Source organism: Triturus cristatus, chromosome 2_1, assembly GCF_964204655.1.
Source record: "Triturus cristatus chromosome 2_1, aTriCri1.1, whole genome shotgun sequence".
NCBI lineage: Eukaryota > Metazoa > Chordata > Amphibia > Caudata > Salamandridae > Triturus > Triturus cristatus.
Window position 1 is genome coordinate 351,592,789 of NC_140581.1, and position 22,288 is coordinate 351,615,076.

Genomic DNA, 22,288 nt, shown 5'->3' on the forward strand with positions numbered 1-22,288 from the left:
AATTCTACAAGATTATGATTGAATTATGGGAGAAGAAGAATTGAGATTGAGCGTCAGTGAGTATAAGTGAATCCAAGTGAGTAAGACTAAGAGCGAATGTAAGTGAGAGTGTGGGTGACTGGGAATGAATAAGCATATGCATGAAGGAGTGTTAGAGAGTGTGTGTAGGAATGAGTGAGTGACAATAAGGTAAAGTGAATGACAGTGTGTGAGCATATCTGTAAGTAAGTGAAAGAGTGACAATGAGTAAGAGTGTGGGTGAGTGAGAGAGAATAAATTAGTGAGTCGGAGTGAAAGGGGGTTTGACATGTTTGAGTATGTGTAATTAAGTGTGAGTGCCAGAGTATGAGCAAGTCAGTATATGAATGATAGTGATTGATTAAAAATGAGCGAGAGTAAATGTTGGAGCCAGAGTGATTGAGAATGAATTATTGCTAGTGATTGAAAATGTAAGACTGACAGTGAGTAAGAATGAGTGTGTATGAATAAATGTAAGGTGGTGTGTGAATGTATTATTCTGCTTGCAAGTCTACCACTGGCCCTGAAATACCAAAGGTAATTATTGGCTTATAAGTGCCCCGCAGGCAAAATACTAGTGCTGGCATACTGGAGGCAATTCTTACCATGGCAGGTGGCAGGCATCTGTGAAACAATATAGGGACCGGGAAAGTATTAGGCAACTATTGGATTAATGAGATCCATCATAAAATACTGGCACCCGTGGAAAATGCAGGAGCTGGCACAGTTGAGGAACTGTTTGACTTGAAGGCAACCATTTCAAAAGGCTGACACTAGCTAGCTGGAGGTAGTTCTTCACCTAAGGGAGGACAACTATGGCATAAAGGCATGACAATCCCGAAAAAATGCTGTCACTGACACACTAGAGGTATTATTTCAAAACAAATGTTCCCCTCCCACTTCTCCCCGCCATGGTTCATGGATGGCCTCAATGGCAAAACTTTGTCACTGCCATAATGTATGTAATTATTGGCATGCCGGCATCCATGGCATATAGGGGGTAGCCATCCACACTTTGAAAAAACGGGGAGCATCAAGATTCATTGATTAGGAACACTATAAGGGATTTTAATATTTAATGAGTGTTCCTATAGTGCCTATGGCTTTTGAGCAAATTAATGTGAAAATTGTGCTTCAAATGCAGCATTTGATCCCATTTTATTTAAAATGTTCTCAAGGGGAGACACCATAAACCAGACCTGAAGCCTTATATAAGAGGTCTGACTCACTTACTTCGCTCGCTACAATTGAGGGCAAATATTACTCCCCATCACTTTCAAAGATCACGCCAGCATCGTCATTTTGGGCATTTCTGTGTAGTGTTGTCATAGTAATCATACAGATATTTTTTGTTAATTTCAGCGCTGTCAAATACTGTCATGCCATTATGATATAGTTATGTGGCCTCACTTACTGGGAAGATTCATGGCATGGTCTCTTCTTGTGATGACATTAAGGTAAAAGGGTGTGTCATGCATACATACCAATAGACCTGATTGCATTTTCTACAATAGAAGTCAATGGGGAATTTTAAATCTCCCGATTTTTTATTTTAAATCTCCCACGTCCCTGTCCTTAAATGTTGGCATGTATGGTCATGTCACTTTCACTACCCCTGGTATTTTGGTGAGTCAACGTCCATGTGAAGTCTTTGTCGCAAGTGTAGCAATAAGTGCATGTTTAATGCTGAAGCCACATTGTAATCACATTATTGCACACACAATGTACAGTAAACACATGCTGGACATATGCAGATATGCAGGAGCCACATGCCTGAGACGGCAGCTATGCAAACAATGCACAGAAAGCACACTATGGTGTTTGTTGCTATGAACATGGCACTCCATGGAGGGTGTGCACTCAGTACTGAAGCTGAGCATGAGGAGCAGGTGCCACTGAAACCATGCATGAGGCACATCTTTACACGCTGCCTGGGAATGTTAGACGCTGCAGATGAGGTTAGCAACTAAAATTTCAAGGCAATCTTTTGCCAAAGGTATAATGAAGATAATAGTAAAACACAAAATGAAAACAAATAATGGTGTACAGAATGTGTGTCTATAAAACCGGTGACTCAGTGAGTAAGAAAGTATGGGGCAGATTTATGTTTCCTGGCGCATCCCTGCAAATCAGCATGGATGCGCCAGGAAATATGCGTAACGCAAGTTTACCCTTGCGCCACCACAGATGCGCCGCATTTACAATGCAGCGCATCGTGGCGCAAGGATAAAAAGATGCGTGACGCATCTGATGGCGTAAGGCGGTGCATTGCTGGAGTCGTGTCGCAAGCACGATGCAACTCCAGCTATGTTTAGGGGCTGCCCATACCTATCATGCGGCGTCATGCCTTACGCCTGCTTCAAGCAGGCGCAGGGTTTTGACGCAGCAGCGTCGGAAAAGTGACTCAGTGAAATCTTATAGATTTCACTGAGTCACTTTTCCGAGGCTTTTTCCGATGGAACGCCCACCCTGCATACTTTAAACCTGACACAGGTTTAATGTGGCGCAGGGCTTTACACCGTGATGCATCTCCATAGATGCGTCACGATGTAAATAGGGCGCAACGTGGCGTAGGGTTTACGCCGCCGCTGCGTCACAAAAGTGACGCAACGGCGGCGTAAAAGTGGCGCAAGTCTGATATAAATCTGCCCCTATGAGTATTGAAAAAGAAATAGCACAATATTAAAACTAGAACAGAAAACGGGGAATGGCAATTGGTAAATTATGCACAGGTCACTGTACCCCCAAGCCCTCCTGTGACTGAATGGAAAGAAACATTTATGAAATTTGGATATTGCCAAACAGTAACAGAAAAATGTTGGATGCATGCACGTGCACTGTAGGTGCTTTCGCAGATTCCTGACTTAACCTACTTTTCCAGCTGTAGGTAATGTAGGATTGTGGATGAGAATTTGACGGAAACATTGCCGCAACCTTTCTTCCTCTGAAGATAAGAAACCCTTCCGTGCCCAGTTCTTTGAGGCAACCCTCCCCCATACTCCTGTTGAGCTGTGGGTGAGAGTCTCTTTTGTCAGCCTCTGCTGTCAGGCTGTGGCAGAGAATCAGGAGTGAATGTACTCTGTTCCGAGTTCAGCATAACAAAGGGTCGTGCGCTTGACGCTCCCAGCTCCATTCAGACCTGTTCCACTCCCTGGCACCAGCGCCCACAGAGCAGCAAGCAATCGAAGAGAAACCCGGAAGCACAGGACTGCAGCCGTTGGAAGGGAATCCGCTTGGGCTGTATGTATTGATGTCTGCACCCCTTAATGAAGCCATCTGCAGACGAAATTAGCAACTTAAATTCTGGGTTATATTAAATTGTAACTTGAAGGAGATATTTCGTACTAGTTTATAACATGTTCTCTTGTGGAAAAAAAACATTTTCAGAACCGCATTTATTTAACTCTTTCAACCTTTTACCATGCAATACGACTAAGCCTACTTTAGAGGCAGGTGTCCAACAAAAGAATTACAAGTGCACCTAATCATATAACTCAATTTAAAGACTGTTTTAGGACAACATATATTTCTCATATCAGGCCCTCTTTCGCCACATATACAATGCTATGATGCTGCAAGTTGCTAGTTATCTACATTTTAATGCTACACTAATTTGTTTACAATTATAAAATGTAGTAGGGCTCAGGTAATACGCACAGCAGCAATCTGAATTTGACAAATCTGAATGAGAGTGCTCCAAGAACGATGAATATTCACACAAATAGCATAATTAATGGCTTAGCATAAAGCCAGGTTATTTGTCGTTCCATGTCTGTTGAATGCCTGTATACAAATAAGCATCCAAAGTCTGTAATGTAGATTTGAACTGTGAATAATTAATCTTGACAGGACAATGTAAAATGCTAGATTTCGCACCTTGTCATCTGGGTTGCAACTGAGTGTTCTGCACTAGACAAAAACATTTTGCAGATTATGAACGTCGCTTTATCTACACTCTTCACTATTACTCTCCAAGGGGCAAATTAACAAGGGCCGGCGATAAATATCGCAAAGCGCGCTTAGCGCTTGCATATTTATCACCGGCTATCTCTGGAATTTATCGCCCGGTTTGCGCGTTATTAACAACGCGCATCGCCGAGGCGATAAAAATTCCAGAGATAGTTGGGATATCGCCGTTTTCCATGGTGGAAAACAGCGATATCCTAGATGATAGGGCCTGTGGTCTTAGCCACAAAATCCACCCCCCATGTTAAGTATGCCTTAGTCAGGAACTTAACAGACGTTAAATTCCTGCGTTAAGGCATACTTAACGCGATTTTAAAAATCGCTACCCTCCCTTGTTAATATCACGAAGCTGCCTTCGCAATATTTTCCCAAGGGAGTCTTGTCAGGCACGCCTCCTTTGCATCTCATTAGAGATGCGATCGGAGGCGTGCTGCAAACGGGCGCTAAGTCAGCAAGACACGCGATAGCGTGTCTTTGCTTATAAGGCGATGAAATTATCGCCGCTTTTCGCCCAAAAACGGACGCAAAAGCGGCGATAATTTCATATCGCCGCCTTGTTAATATGCCCCCAAGTTCCTATCACATCCTGGCTTCTGTATTACAGTCACCACGGATGCTGCACATACTTTTCTGAGTAAAGCGGCCCCTTTTTGAGAAGCTCCTGCTACAATGAAAGTGTTTTCAGTACAATGTCTAGCTGTTCCTAGAAATTACAGGTCTAAGCTTCATTGAACAGATGATTTGTTGATGGGTTGCAGTCAGCCACTGTGGATTGAGGCAAGAGGAATTATGGGCAGAGGTAGACAATGATAACGAGAAGGGGGAGGCTGACGTGGGCATACATAAACATAGAGTGGTGAATGGAGAACACATGGACACAGGAGACACAGGAAAAATTAGACACTAAAACATGACTCAGATAGCAGCCACGGCCCGTATAGGGCGTGCCACCGGGAGGTGACGTGGGGCGGGGGAGGGGCAGGGTGGGTGTTGTAAAATGCAGCAAACGGACGATTTCAGGAAAATAATGGAGAAAAAAAATGAATTTTGTTACGCGCGCTGCATTGCATTTGGCGATGGCGCGCGCAACGAAATTCATATATTTTTTTTCTCGTTACTTACCTGAAATCGTCCGTTTGCCGCATTTTACAACCCTCCACCCTGACCCTCCCCTGCCCCACTTCACCGCCCGGTGGCACGCCCTATACGGGCCGTGGCTATCAGATAGACACAAGGGCATCCATTAAAACAGGGAGACATAGATGCAAAAACAGACACAGGAAGTCAAAAGAACATTGAGCTGCATAGACAGTGATATGGTGAGATGGACATGGACAAATATTAACATAGGGAGACATGGACATAGAAAGACGTGCATATGGGCGGCATGGGGACCGCAGGAAAACACTTTTGGACAGAGAGAGACAATTGCAATGAGACAGGGTTGCATTGATTCCAGTACATTGAGACACAAACATTGGGACATGAAGAAATGATCCCTTGTCGAAGAGACACTGGAATAGGGAGTCACAAATTCCAAGACATGGCCTTAGACCAGGGCAATGGTATAGAGACAGTACAGATAGCACGGCAAACATATATCGCACTGGGACATTGTAACTTTGACACTCGTTTAGGGAATCAAAAACCTTTAAGATAGCAAGAGAGAAACACTAGGAAGATATATAAGGGCCTGATTCACAAAGATAACTTTCACTTTTGAAAAACTTTAGAATTTTGAGTAAGTCTACTTTTTGGCTCATCACAAAATTCGAGTGTAAGTTACACTTTTGAGTACATTTACACTTAGATTTTCTGAATAGCCAAAAATCATTTAACTTATTCAGAGGTGTAAATTACTCAAAAGTATAAATTACTCAAAAGTGTACAGCCCCCAGCCCCTTCGGCTTGGAGGAGACATGTATTGGGAATTGCCATGAAGTAGTAAACATACTCAAATGTTTAATTACTCAAAATTGTGAACAGCCAAAAAGTAGTAAACTTACTCAAAAGTTTAATTACTCAAAATTGTAAGTTACTTTTGTAAATCAGGCTGATACACTTGGGCACAGATACATGGGAATTAGGACCAGGGGCCGCATGTATGACCATTTTTAATGGTCACAAACAGAGATGCGGGACGTCTGCGACTGCTGAAAAGGGTTGTTGCATGTATCAACCCTATTTTGCAAGTCGGTAGACTGTCACCGACAAGGAAAATAGGATTTGCGAGTTGGTATTAGGAAGGGGTGTGCCAAGGGCATCCCTTCCTAAAAGCAAGTCGCAAGGGCATGTACGATTATATTGTGACCCGAATGCAGTTGCAAAACAATCGCAGTTTACTGCCTACTTTGAGTAGGTGGTAAGCCGCTCGCAAACTGAAAGAGGTCCCCGAGGGACCCCTTCCCAATTGGGACTGGCAGCAAAAATGTTTTTTAGAGCAGGCAGTGGTCCCACAGACCACTGCCTACTCTTAAAAAAATAAACTGAAACATTTAATTTTTGTTTTTTAAACGCATCACATTTTCCTATGAGTAAAACAGGCTGCATTTTTTAAAAAGTTGCTCTATTTCAAAAGTAAACAAAGACATGGGGGTCTGCTGTCCCTAGCATGCTACCATCCCTGTGTTATTGCCCATTCCCAATGGGTCGCAAATTGCAACCTACCTCATAAGTATTGATGAGGTAGGTCAGTTGCGACCCCATTGGGAATTGCAAAATGCGTCTGACACATTACTACATTTTCTTTAACGACTCACTAATTGTAAGTCGTTAAAATTGACAAATTGCGAGTCACAAATGAAAATCGTCGTACATGGGGCCGAAAGTGGCATAAATAGCACTTTTGATCACACTGCAGCATAACCCAAACAACCTTCAGGTTTCAACAGTATTGAACAATGTAAGTGCAGCAGCCTTGCTGATAAGTGTTGGTAATTTACAATACAAGTGCAGCAGTCCTCCTCTGATGCGTTGGAAATGTGCAATGAAAGTATTGCACTACTTGCTAGTCTTGGCACACACTGTTGAGAAGTATTGGTAGTATCCAATAAATATATGGGAGCCTCACTGAAAAAGGTGTCCCTGGCAGTTCTGAACTGGAAAAAGTACATTAAACTGTCCACTCAAAATAGGTTGGATTGTCTGATGCACCGAATCCAAAGGAATATACCACGTTATCGCGCATACTTTCATCCTGCATACCATCACCCCGCATTTTTCACAACGAAAATGCAATTGCTCCGCGATACCATTACCCCGCAAACTTTCCCTTCTAATATGACTTTACCATGCATGCCTTTACAACGCAAATGCATGCGTGGTGAAGTCAAACTGTGTAAAAGTGTTTTACATTTATATATATATATTTCCTCATATATATATATATATATATATATGTATTATATACTGGCAGTCGCCAGTAGATAGTTATAGTTAGGACCGTGTTTCCATAGGAAATCTCAAAATTCTATTTTGAATAACTTTGGCGCCGGTTGACGAATCCTCGCGAAATTTTCAAAACTAATGGGGCGCTCCGCTCAGCTCCTACCCTGAAAGTCTCGGGGGGATTCGTCAAGCGGGGGCCGAGAAAAAGTGGGGTCTCAAAACGCATTTTCCCCATGCATTTTCCCATAGGACCTTTAGTCGAAGGTACAGCCCGAACGGCTGAACAGAATTACTTGAAATTTGGCAAAGAGGTAGTCCTCAGGTCAGGGATGTGCCTTTTGCATATATGGAGTCAATATGTTCAGTAGTTCCTGAGAAAATTGCAGTTAAAGTACATAAATATCTATAGCCGCGCACGGTGCACGCACCCTAACGTGCGCGAGCGTAATTCTGATTGGTGGTTACATGTCAGTCAACGTTCGAATCGGTCGAAATCAGGAAGTGTCGGCCGCCATTTTGTTTGTTTTGAGTGCGAGAGTGAAAAATGAAGGTGGCGAACGTGAAAAGGGGGCAGGGTAGAGAGTTCCTGACCCCCTAGCCTTTGTCAGGGGGTCCCTGAAGGACCACGAAAGCAGAAAAAAACATTTACATTTTTTTTTTTTTAATCGCGGGGTGCGCGCACGGTGCGCGCACGGTGAAAAACCATAAAAAAAAATTTAAAAATGTAATACGTAGTTTATTGTAAAATAAATATATAAAAAATATAATAATAAATACATAACTTAGCATTTAAAAAAACATACAAATTCACTGAAAAAACCATAGGTTTCACACACATTATAGTTAGGAATTAGCATTTAAAAAACCTTGCAAATTCACTTAAAAAAACCATAGGTTTCACACATGTTATAGTTAGGTGGACATTTCACTCGTAAAAAACCAATGAAATTCCCCCGTTATAGTTAGTTCAGATAACTATAACTCGCGCGACCGCCACTCTATCAAAAGGATGATGTCATCAGTGATGTCATGAGTGATGCCACTGACCATGTCATGAGTGATGTAATATGTGACGTCATGAGCAGTGGATTGCGGGCGCGCGAGTTATAGTTATCTGAACTAACTATAACGGGGGGATTTCATTGGTTTTTTACGAGTGAAATGTCCACCTAACTATAACATGTGTGAAACCTATGGTTTTTTCATATATATATATATATATATATATATATATATATATATATATATATATATATATACTAAACACACCCTGAACCCTATAATTACCCCTACACCCCAAAACCCTAACCCACCCTGACACCTTAAATTAACCCAGCACCCCAAAACCTAAACGCACCCTGAACCCCAAAAATACCCCTGCACCCCAAAACCTTAAACGCACCCTTAACCCCAAAAATACCCCTGCACCCCAACACCTAAATGCACCCTGAACCCAAAAAATACCCCTGCACCCCAAAACCTTAAACGCACCCTGAACCCTAAAAATTTCCCCTACACCCCAAAACCCTAACCCACCCTGACCCCTAAAATTACCCCAGCACCCCAAAACCTAAACGCACCCTGAACCCCAAAATTACCCCTGCACCTCAAAACCTTAAATGCACTCTTAACCCCAAAAATACCCCTGCACCCCAAAACCTAAACAAACCCTGAACCCCAAAAATACCCCTGCACCCCAAAACCTTAAACGCACCCTGAACCCTAAAAATTCCCCTTACGCCCCAAAACCCTAACCCACCCTGACCCCTAAAATTCCTCTGCACCCCAAAACCCAAACATACACATAGCCCTAAAATTACCCCTGAACTCCCATAACATAAACCCCTGTTGGTATAGCGTTTCCACTGGTACATCCTGCGCAAACACTGCTATCGGAAACATAATAGCCGTCCTGACTATAACTATAGCATCAGGTTGGCAGGCAGGGGACTATGCCACTTTTGGGTCAGGGTGCCCTCTCTGCCAAAATCAAAATCAGTCGATGGTCTTCCAGCTAATCTGCAGACTTGCACATTTCTGCTACTCCTATTCAATGCTGTCACGCTAACTGCAAAATACTTTCGTTGCAGCTCATGTGTTGGGACACGCCTAGTTTCACATCTTCCTTAAAATCATAACAGCTAGGAATCATGATGTAATATGTGCTTTACAAATGTAGTCAGTGACAGTATGTGTAGTAGTAACTTCCAAAAAGGTAGCTCAAATGTTTGAGTGTCAGTCTCAGAAATATGTTTTTAATCTATCTATCCCAGGTATCAAATGAATAAGACAGCTTGTGAGGTTAATGTGTCTGCTGTAATTGTGCATAACATATCTGCTGTTGATATACAAGAAAGGATTTGATTAAATATCATACCACTCAGTAGTTAAAATGGTAGAAATCAATAGTCAATAGAAGCTGGGTAATTTGTCATGTTTTAGAGTTGCTTCAATTAACACACCTAATATTCCTCAACATTTTTATGCAGAAGTTCAAAAAGTATTTTATTATAGATCCAAAAGGTTCATATAAGATTGCAGTTTTAAGGACAATTGACATCTCCTCATTTTTACATATGATAAAATATTTCAGCCTACTGACTTTTAAGGATCATCTCAAGAGAATCTAGAGGTCATAATTGTAATTCTCCCGCACAACTATTTTCTTGACCATTTACTGATTAATGTTCTCTGGGGGATATTCTCAAGAACGTGTGATAATCATCGCAAAATTAGCTTACTGCAACTTTGCATATCGCAGTCTATCACAGGAAAACAATGCCGTGTTAATGTAGTATTCACAACCCGGCGGCACCATGCGATAGTCCCACGATAACGCATCAAATGACTGCGTTAACATCAATGCGACGCCCAAAAAATACGAAACACGGATGCGGAAATACATGCGATGCCCCAAATCGCGATACAAAAATCAGCGAAAACCAGTCACAGGCCTGCAATTCCCATGCGTCATGTGGAGAAATACACTATAAAAGTAGAAATAAACATATAAACAAAAGCCAAACAACAGCAAAGCACGATGGAGGTAGCCAGAGCAAGTACAGAGGACAACCAGAACCCCACAAGCCCCCCGGAGGACCAGCCTGGGACCTTGGAGTCAGGGAAGGGCAAGGACAAGAAGAGTAGAAAGAAGCAGTTCAGTCCGCAGGAAAACAGGATCCTGATAACGGAGGTGGTGGAACACCATCAACTACTGTTCGTCACCTCCACTGTGTCACTGGCAACTAAAAATGTAATATAGCAGACCATCGTGGACAAGGTGAATGCAGTCGGAGTGCCGAAGAGGACAATGGAAGAGGTCAAGAGACACTGGAATGATGTGAAGCGGAAAACCAAGCAGAAACTCGCAAACAACCGGAAGGCAGCGATGCAGACTGGAGGTGGGAGTCCAGCACCACAGGAGGAGCTGGATGAGAGGGAGGAAATGGTGTCCACTGTCATCAGTGGGGAGACGGTGGCAGGAGTTGGGGCCTGGACACTGCGCAACATGACCGGACACAACATCAACAGGGTGAGTAACGACCAGGGACTGGGGGGACGGGGGACGATGGGCACAATGGCACACATGCACAATTAAGCATTAGCACATCTGCGGACAAACCATGCCCCAGACCCCCAACTCCCACCAAGAGACCAATGCACACAAGTATGCAACATCTCAGCACTGCATAAGCACAGAAGCTAGAGGCACACCGCATGTAAGGGATAAGGGGCAGCTAAATCAGAGCTGCAGGGGTGACTCCCCAAAATGCAGCACACACACAATACATGCAGAGCACATCAACATTGACAACGATATGGTACAAACCGCAACACGTCCACAACAGAACGGATGTGTGACGATTCAACGAAAACAAACACAACGCACACCACTACATCGCATTCATTACATCGCACACACCGCTACATCGCATGCATTCACCACGCAAACCACAACATCGCACGATGCCTTCACACGCATGCAAAAGACATTTACAACGCACACAAAGACCACGCATTCCAGCACTCCGCCCGACACTCATGGCAAAACAGTACCATACACTAACATAAGCCCTAAGCCCTAACCCTAAAGCCTAAAACACTAGCATATACGCCCCCTAACCCTAAGCCCTAACCCTAAAGCCTAAAACACTAGCATATACGCCCCTAACCCTAAGCCCTAACCCTAAAGCCTAAAACACTAGCATACATGCCTCCTAACCCTAAGCCCTAACCCTAAAGCCTAAAACACTCCCATATACAACAATTAACCCTAAGCCCTAAAACCTAAACCCCCCCCTCCACTGCACTACCCATAAACTACCCTAAACCAGCGTCGACCTTACCTGGTTTCAACGTTGTCTCCCCTGCCGCCCGTGTACCCGCGCCTGCGTTCTAACAGCGCCCGTGATGCAATGGCACCCGCGATGGAACGTCGCGTGCGTTGTGACGGCATGCGATGTAAACGCATGCGATGCGACGCATGCGTTGCGATGGTTGTTCCCCCAACAGAACAGAGGACACAACTGGTGCCGCATGTGCGTAGAAACTGGGCAATCACATTTGGCATTGCAGGGAAATGTGAGTTGGCAATGTAAAAGTACAAACACTCATCCGTGATGTAGTCAGAATGTCCACTGTCCCGCATCAAATAGGCAGCTCCCCCCAAACAGTCACAATGTACACTGTCATGCAGTCACAATGTAAACATGTACAATGTGTCAACATACATGTGAACACAATGTTAAACTGCATCTCCCCTTTACATTGCAGGGGGAAATGCAACACCTCCTGCAGAGCAGTCCGAACCTCTCTTCTCTGATGACAAAGAGGACAACCTCATCTTTGACTCTGACGCCCTCCAACAGCTTGTGGAGAGCCTCCGCAGCCCACTTCCAGCACCCACCACCACGTCTGCCTTCCAGGACCCCCACAACGAACACATGGCCTTCCAACACCGTGTGTTGGGGTGCTAGGAGAAGTTGGCTGAACAGGTGCAGGTGGGGTCGTCAACCGACGCCAAAGTTATTGGGAAAACAAAAAACGCTTTTCCTATGGAAACTAGGTCCTAACTATAACAACCTACTGGCGACCGCCAGTAGGTAATATATATATATATATATATATATATCACCAACAGTCCCGATAATGGAGAAGGCTGTCAGAGAGGGCGGTCCGAGTTGGGGTAATCGGCAGCCCCAATTATAAAACTCCAAACTTTTCTTTATGCAAAAGCAAACACGGACTCCCAGGAGATTTGCAGTTCTAAAGCTTGTTTAATAGACTGCACACAACAACGCGTTTCAGCTTTCGCCTTGTTCACGTCAAAGAAAATACTGTTTGAATAAAGTTAAATACAATTGATTAAGCGCAAAATAGACAACAGACTCAACTAAACCACATAATGGTACAGGGAAATGGTAATATGGCGGCCATCTTTGCCTGGTGCAAAATTCATTCAAAAAACCTGTAATGTGAGATAACACTACAAAAATTGTAAATAAATAAAGCGACAGTGATTGACTTTCATTATCACAGCTCAATACTATTTTCAATGAATGTGAAAAGCAAATCATACCCCATATCATACCAAAAGACGTATAAAAATATACATCAAACACAATGCGTTAATATAGCCCAAGTGGGCAAAACACAGGTTTTGAAACCTAGAAACCTTCATACAAAAATTACTTGCCTACTAAGCAAATCTCTATTACTGTATCAATTACAGTCATCGATATGCACAATTCCTCCTACATATATAGCCCCAGTGGGCAAAAGAAAAATACAATGCTATAAATAATTTACTTAAGCTTGATACGAATTTCAAGTTCATCAGAAGGCCTCAGCATAATAATGGTACCACTCCCTGAAAAACATAATAGAACAAAACAAAAACAGATTTAATAACACATAATTCTAGCCTCAGTAATAACAATATAATAATAACAGTTTTAGTTGTGCAGATGTACAGATAGCTCCTCACTTGAGTTCAACCCTTTTGGAAACATAGTCTCGAAGTCCACAATAAATCTGGACTCCAATTGTCTTAAATGAAGTACTTTGTTCCCTCCACGTACAGTATCAGTAACAGCATCTAATACCACCATTTTAAGAAGCCGTTCATTTTGGGCATGTTGCTCGAAAAAGTGTCGTGCCACAGGGTATTGTTTATTGTTATGGCGCAGTGCCCTTACATGTTCTAGCACTCTTTTTTTTGCACGATGAATGGTGCTACCAATGTATGCCTTATTACAAGGACATACTAGTGAATAAACACAATACATAGTATTGCAAGTGAGAGCTTTTTTGATCTTAAATTTTTGACTCATGCTGCTGAATTGTACCTCCGTACAGTCCACACTGTATCTGCAAGCCTTGCAGTTTTTACAACAACGGAATCCTGGCCTGCTACTACTTTTTAAGGTCGTGTCACTAGTAATAATATTAGGACTTAGCTCATCCCTCAGAGAGTTGCTTCTCTTAAAAGTGACTTGCGGATGGTTCGTCAGATGTTTTTTAAGGTTATTGTCAGTCATCAACACGTGCCAGTGTTTATCCAGAACACGGCGCAAATCATGCGCCTTTCCAGAGTATGTGGTTATGAAACGGAGACTTTCCACTTCTGATGCACGTGGTGCTGGATGTAACAACTCGTTCCGTGCCACAGCATCAGCTTTTTTACAAGCTTCTTTGATGGTGTGTGAGTGATAGCCTCTGTCTCTAAAGCGTTGCACCATATTGGCTTTTTCATTAAGATAGCTGGTCTCTGTACTACAGTTGCGCTTCGCGCGTAGTAATTCCCCATATGGGATGCTGCATACCAATTTCCGAGGATGGGAGCTTGATGCACATAGAATGCTGTTACCGGCGGTCTTTTTACGGTAAAGATGTGTGTGTATGGTTTGGTCAATGATCTCCACCCTAACATCTAGGAACTCAACAGAGGTTCTACTAACATGCTTGGTGAAGACCAAATTGTAAGGGTTGTCATTTAGCTTATCTACAAAAGCACTGGCAGAGTTGAGGTCACCTTTCCAAATTAAAAAGATGTCGTCAATATATCGGAGCCACAGGACACAGCTGGAAAAATCTTCCAACTGCCAGGCCACCTGCTCCTCCCACCAGCCCATGACCAGATTGGCATAGCTGGGGGCGAAGCAGGTGCCCATCGCCGTGCCCTGCGACTGCCGATACACGACACCATCAAACAGAAAAAAATTATTGGTCAGACAAAATTCGATCATAGCCATGATCATTTCAGAATGGTGTAGGAGAGAAATAGAACGGGCTTTGAGGAAGTGTTGCACGGCCCTTAAACCCAACTGATGCTGTATGCTTGTATACAAGCTGCCGACATCACAGGTAACCAGAATATAATCAGGTTCCCAATGTATCCCATCGATGATGGTCAGAAAGTGGGTGGTGTCACGTACATAAGCCGGCAAAGCAACTACATATGATCTTAAATAGTGATCGATATAGCGGGAAGTATTTTCCAACAAAGACCCAATAGAAGAAACTATAGGTCTGCCCGGCGGGTTAATGGGGTCCTTGTGCAGCTTAGGGAGTAAATATAGCACAGGAGTCTGAGGATGAGGACATCTCAGGTAGTTAAATTCCTCCCATTCGAGTAACCCTTTTTCCCTCCATTCTATTAGAAGTTCTCCATACTTAGTATTGGACAATGTTATGGCCTTCCTGTCGGAAACCTCATAGCACGTCTGGTCTTTTAGTTGTCTGAAACCTTCACGCAGATAAGCTAGTTTGTCCTGAATAACGACATTACCTCCCTTGTCTGATTGCCGAACAACGATGGTATTGTCAGCCTTCAAATTTTGCAATGCCTGTATTTGTCGCCAATTGAGATTTTTCTCACAAGCTGGAATTCTACCGTATCTTAGTTTCTTTAAATCATTTAGGACACCTCTCTCAAATACTTCAATGGCGTCACACTCAATAATCGGTAGAAACACAGATTTAGGTTTAAAATGACTGCCTAGATTGATGTTAGTATCAATAGCAAACTCATCCAAATTCAAACAAGACTCAACATTACAATCATCTGAATTAGACATAGTTGATAATGCATGTAGGACTTCAATATCATCAACATTGAGATTACTCAACGGCACAATCGCAGGTGTTATATCGGTCTTACTATGTTTGGTCTCAAACCATTTTTTTAGTTTCAATTTGCGCGAAAAGTAAAATAGATCAATTCTTGTCTGAACAAAATTAAAATTGGAGGTAGGGCAAAAGGACAAACCTAGACCAAGGAGATCTTTCTCATCTTCAGACAGGATTCGTTCAGATAGATTGATGACAGTCATTGTTGAACTTTCTTGCCCCTTGTCATCATTCCCATTGGGCTTCCTGTTTCTTTTCTTGCTCCTCTGTTTGGCCTGTTTGTTCCTCTGGTTCTTCCTCTGCCGCCTCGCCCTCTGCCTCTCTGACCAGTTTGGTCTTGATATTGCTCTGTCCGTCCCTGATTTAGCATCTGGAACTGGGCTAAAAAATTCGCTTTTTTTGGAAGATCTTGACTCACCAAGCTGCCAGCCACTGCCATAGGTATATCCGGTAAGCTGCCGTCTGAGACATCGCTCTCAATAATGTCTACATTAACTGATGCTGTTGGTGGTGGCATGAACACTAACCCATTTGTGTCGAACATGTGATCGTATTTTTTATGAAAAGTCAGAGTCCGGCCTGATTGATAATCCTTAAAATCTCTTAAGAATTTACGTTGCTTTTTGGCCGTAATCTCTTCCTCTAACTTGTCCATACGTTGTAATAGGGCTTTCATAAAGATTTCTAGTGTTTCTTTGGCCACCAATTTTTCCAGTTCGGCTGATAGTTGGTCAATCTCAGCCAACAATTTGCTCCGATCTTTTAATGCAAATTTAACTAGTATACGCATCATAGTGATGGAACAGGCAGCAGAATTATTCGACCATTCCTCCAGCATCTCCGGATCAGGGTCCTCATAGGTGGGGATAGTAAATATGCGTAGCCCTCGAGGCACTCGGGCTACATCTATGTATCTTTGTAAAGACTCTGCCTCCCACCATTTGGAGAGTTCTTTCTTATATAACTTCTCCAATTGTATATAGATTTGCTGGACTTTGATTTCTTCCGTAATGACAGTAGTTGGACTTGTAGAATCACCATTTGCATTGTTTTGTGTAAAAAAGAGTCTGTTGGCTGTTACCTTGCGCTTTGCTTCTAAAGCCGCAGCCATACTTAACAAGCTATGATTCTCCAAATCTCCTGCGCCGAGAAAATTGAGACTAGTCAGTCCCAATATCCACTCAGCTCCCTACTCGCAATGCCCCTCGATGCGTGAAACACATGAGGATCCCACACACTGAACCGGGGCCAAACCTATGTGATCCAGACGCTCGTTAAACAACAAAGCCCAGAAGCACAAAGAGACACCGGCTTGGATGTGCAGAAATCTCTCAATTCCTTTAAAGTTAGCAAAGGAAATGTTACAGCGCTGTAGTTGCTCTTCTCACAACAATTGTAAGCCACAGCGTCTCAGTCACACCGACTAGGCGGACAGAGATCACACAGTTCCTTAAGATTAACAATGGAAATGTTGTAACGTTGAAGTTACTCTCCACATGCCAAATGCAAAATTGTAGATCGTGGCGTTTAGATCATGATCGCATCGATACCTGTAGCTACGGAATCGGCATGAAACGCCCCAGCAGACGCAACGGATGGGTTAGCCCTCGCTTCCGAAGACAACAGTCCCGCTGCAACCACTCACCGCACAAAGCTTTTCAAAGCGCGGCGTCTTCAATCGAACTCACACCGTTATTAGTAGCAGCGAAGTCTCTGTAGGACACCACACCAGCAGCAGCCAGGGAAGTAAGCGGGGTCGGCCTTCGTTACCAAGGGGTCAGCCCTCGCTTCCAACGACAGCAGTCCTGCTGTAGCCAATCACCGCACGGAGCTTACGAGGCGCGGCGTCCTCAATGAAAATCAAACCGTTTGTGCATGGCAGCGGAATCACTGTGAAGCACCACAGCGGCAGCAAAGGAGGTGAGCGAGGTCAGCCTTCGTTACCAAAGTAAATCACCAACAGTCCCGATAATGGAGAAGGCTGTCAGAGAGGGCGGTCCGAGTTGGGGTAATCGGCAGCCCCAATTATAAAACTCCAAACTTTTCTTTATGCAAAAGCAAACACGGACTCCCAGGAGATTTGCAGTTCTAAAGCTTGTTTAATAGACTGCACACAACAACGCGTTTCAGCTTTCGCCTTGTTCACGTCAAAGAAAATACTGTTTGAATAAAGTTAAATACAATTGATTAAGCGCAAAATAGACAACAGACTCAACTAAACCACATAATGGTACAGGGAAATGGTAATATGGCGGCCATCTTTGCCTGGTGCAAAATTCATTCAAAAAACCTGTAATGTGAGATAACACTACAAAAATTGTAAATAAATAAAGCGACAGTGATTGACTTTCATTATCACAGCTCAATACTATTTTCAATGAATGTGAAAAGCAAATCATACCCCATATCATACCAAAAGACGTATAAAAATATACATCAAACACAATGCGTTAATATTTTGAATGAATTTTGCACCAGGCAAAGATGGCCGCCATATTACCATTTCCCTGTACCATTATGTGGTTTAGTTGAGTCTGTTGTCTATTTTGCGCTTAATCAATTGTATTTAACTTTATTCAAACAGTATTTTCTTTGACGTGAACAAGGCGAAAGCTGAAACGCGTTGTTGTGTGCAGTCTATTAAACAAGCTTTAGAACTGCAAATCTCCTGGGAGTCCGTGTTTGCTTTTGCATAAAGAAAAGTTTGGAGTTTTATAATTGGGGCTGCCGATTACCCCAACTCGGACCGCCCTCTCTGACAGCCTTCTCCATTATCGGGACTGTTGGTGATTTACTTTGGTAACGAAGGCTGACCTCGCTCACCTCCTTTGCTGCCGCTGTGGTGCTTCACAGTGATTCCGCTGCCATGCACAAACGGTTTGATTTTCATTGAGGACGCCGCGCCTCGTAAGCTCCGTGCGGTGATTGGCTACAGCAGGACTGCTGTCGTTGGAAGCGAGGGCTGACCCCTTGGTAACGAAGGCCGTCCCCGCTTACTTCCCTGGCTGCTGCTGGTGTGGTGTCCTACAGAGACTTCGCTGCTACTAATAACGGTGTGAGTTCGATTGAAGACGCCGCGCTTTGAAAAGCTTTGTGCGGTGAGTGGTTGCAGCGGGACTGTTGTCTTCGGAAGCGAGGGCTAACCCATCCGTTGCGTCTGCTGGGGCGTTTCATGCCGATTCCGTAGCTACAGGTATCGATGCGATCATGATCTAAACGCCGCGATCTACAATTTTGCATTTGGCATGTGGAGAGTAACTTCAACGTTACAACATTTCCATTGTTAATCTTAAGGAACTGTGTGATCTCTGTCCGCCTAGTCGGTGTGACTGAGACGCTGTGGCTTACAATTGTTGTGAGAAGAGCAACTACAGCGCTGTAACATTTCCTTTGCTAACTTTAAAGGAATTGAGAGATTTCTGCACATCCAAGCCGGTGTCTCTTTGTGCTTCTGGGCTTTGTTGTTTAACGAGCGTCTGGATCACATAGGTTTGGCCCCGGTTCAGTGTGTGGGATCCTCATGTGTTTCACGCATCGAGGGGCATTGCGAGTAGGGAGCTGAGTGGATATTGGGACTGACTAGTCTCAATTTTCTCGGCGCAGGAGATTTGGAGAATCATAGCTTGTTAAGTATGGCTGCGGCTTTAGAAGCAAAGCGCAAGGTAACAGCCAACAGACTCTTTTTTACACAAAACAATGCAAATGGTGATTCTACAAGTCCAACTACTGTCATTACGGAAGAAATCAAAGTCCAGCAAATCTATATACAATTGGAGAAGTTATATAAGAAAGAACTCTCCAAATGGTGGGAGGCAGAGTCTTTACAAAGATACATAGATGTAGCCCGAGTGCCTCGAGGGCTACGCATATTTACTATCCCCACCTATGAGGACCCTGATCCGGAGATGCTGGAGGAATGGTCGAATAATTCTGCTGCCTGTTCCATCACTATGATGCGTATACTAGTTAAATTTGCATTAAAAGATCGGAGCAAATTGTTGGCTGAGATTGACCAACTATCAGCCGAACTGGAAAAATTGGTGGCCAAAGAAACACTAGAAATCTTTATGAAAGCCCTATTACAACGTATGGACAAGTTAGAGGAAGAGATTACGGCCAAAAAGCAACGTAAATTCTTAAGAGATTTTAAGGATTATCAATCAGGCCGGACTCTGACTTTTCATAAAAAATACGATCACATGTTCGACACAAATGGGTTAGTGTTCATGCCACCACCAACAGCATCAGTTAATGTAGACATTATTGAGAGCGATGTCTCAGACGGCAGCTTACCGGATATACCTATGGCAGTGGCTGGCAGCTTGGTGAGTCAAGATCTTCCAAAAAAAGCGAATTTTTTAGCCCAGTTCCAGATGCTAAATCAGGGACGGACAGAGCAATATCAAGACCAAACTGGTCAGAGAGGCAGAGGGCGAGGCGGCAGAGGAAGAACCAGAGGAACAAACAGGCCAAACAGAGGAGCAAGAAAAGAAACAGGAAGCCCAATGGGAATGATGACAAGGGGCAAGAAAGTTCAACAATGACTGTCATCAATCTATCTGAACGAATCCTGTCTGAAGATGAGAAAGATCTCCTTGGTCTAGGTTTGTCCTTTTGCCCTACCTCCAATTTTAATTTTGTTCAGACAAGAATTGATCTATTTTACTTTTCGCGCAAATTGAAACTAAAAAAATGGTTTGAGACCAAACATAGTAAGACCGATATAACACCTGCGATTGTGCCGTTGAGTAATCTCAATGTTGATGATATTGAAGTCCTACATGCATTATCAACTATGTCTAATTCAGATGATTGTAATGTTGAGTCTTGTTTGAATTTGGATGAGTTTGCTATTGATACTAACATCAATCTAGGAAGTAATTTTAAACCTAAATCTGTGTTTCTACCGATTATTAAGTGTGACGCCATTGAAGTATTTGAGAGAGGTGTCCTAAATGATTTAAAGAAACTAAGATACGGTAGAATTCCAGCTTGTGAGAAAAATCTCAATTGGCGACAAATACAGGCATTGCAAAAATTGAAGGCTGACAATACCATCGTTGTTCGGCAATCAGACAAGGGAGGTAATGTCGTTATTCAGGACAAACTAGCTTATCTGCGTGAAGGTTTCAGACAACTAAAAGACCAGACGTGCTATGAGGTTTCCGACAGGAAGGCCATAACATTGTCCAATACTAAGTATGGAGAACTTCTAATAGAATGGAGGGAAAAAGGGTTACTCGAATGGGAGGAATTTAACTACCTGAGATGTCCTCATCCTCAGACTCCTGTGCTATATTTACTCCCTAAGCTGCACAAGGACCCCATTAACCCGCCGGGCAGACCTATAGTTTCTTCTATTGGGTCTTTGTTGGAAAATACTTCCCGCTATATCGATCACTATTTAAGATCATATGTAGTTGCTTTGCCGGCTTATGTACGTGACACCACCCACTTTCTGACCATCATCGATGGGATACATTGGGAACCTGATTATATTCTGGTTACCTGTGATGTCGGCAGCTTGTATACAAGCATACAGCATCAGTTGGGTTTAAGGGCCGTGCAACACTTCCTCAAAGCCCGTTCTATTTCTCTCCTACACCATTCTGAAATGATCATGGCTATGATCGAATTTTGTCTGACCAATAATTTTTTTCTGTTTGATGGTGTCGTGTATCGGCAGTCGCAGGGCACGGCGATGGGCACCTGCTTCGCCCCCAGCTATGCCAATCTGGTCATGGGCTGGTGGGAGGAGCAGGTGGCCTGGCAGTTGGAAGATTTTTCCAGCTGTGTCCTGTGGCTCCGATATATTGACGACATCTTTTTAATTTGGAAAGGTGACCTCAACTCTGCCAGTGCTTTTGTAGATAAGCTAAATGACAACCCTTACAATTTGGTCTTCACCAAGCATGTTAGTAGAACCTCTGTTGAGTTCCTAGATGTTAGGGTGGAGATCATTGACCAAACCATACACACACATCTTTACCGTAAAAAGACCGCCGGTAACAGCATTCTATGTGCATCAAGCTCCCATCCTCGGAAATTGGTATGCAGCATCCCATATGGGGAATTACTACGCGCGAAGCGCAACTGTAGTACAGAGACCAGCTATCTTAATGAAAAAGCCAATATGGTGCAACGCTTTAGAGACAGAGGCTATCACTCACACACCATCAAAGAAGCTTGTAAAAAAGCTGATGCTGTGGCACGGAACGAGTTGTTACATCCAGCACCACGTGCATCAGAAGTGGAAAGTCTCCGTTTCATAACCACATACTCTGGAAAGGCGCATGATTTGCGCCGTGTTCTGGATAAACACTGGCACGTGTTGATGACTGACAATAACCTTAAAAAACATCTGACGAACCATCCGCAAGTCACTTTTAAGAGAAGCAACTCTCTGAGGGATGAGCTAAGTCCTAATGTTATTACTAGTGACACGACCTTAAAAAGTAGTGGCAGGCCAGGATTCCGTTGTTGTAAAAACTGCAAGGCTTGCAGATACAGTGTGGACTGTACGGAGGTACAATTCAGCAGCATGAGTCAAAAATTTAAGATCAAAAAAGCTCTCACTTGCAATACTATGTATTGTGTTTATGCACTAGTATGTCCTTGTAATAAGGCATACATTGGTAGCACCATTCATCGTGCAAAAAAAAGAGTGCTAGAACATGTAAGGGCACTGCGCCATAACAATAAACAATACCCTGTGGCACGACACTTTTTTGAGCAACATGCCCAAAATGAACGGCTTCTTAAAATGGTGGTATTAGATGCTGTTACT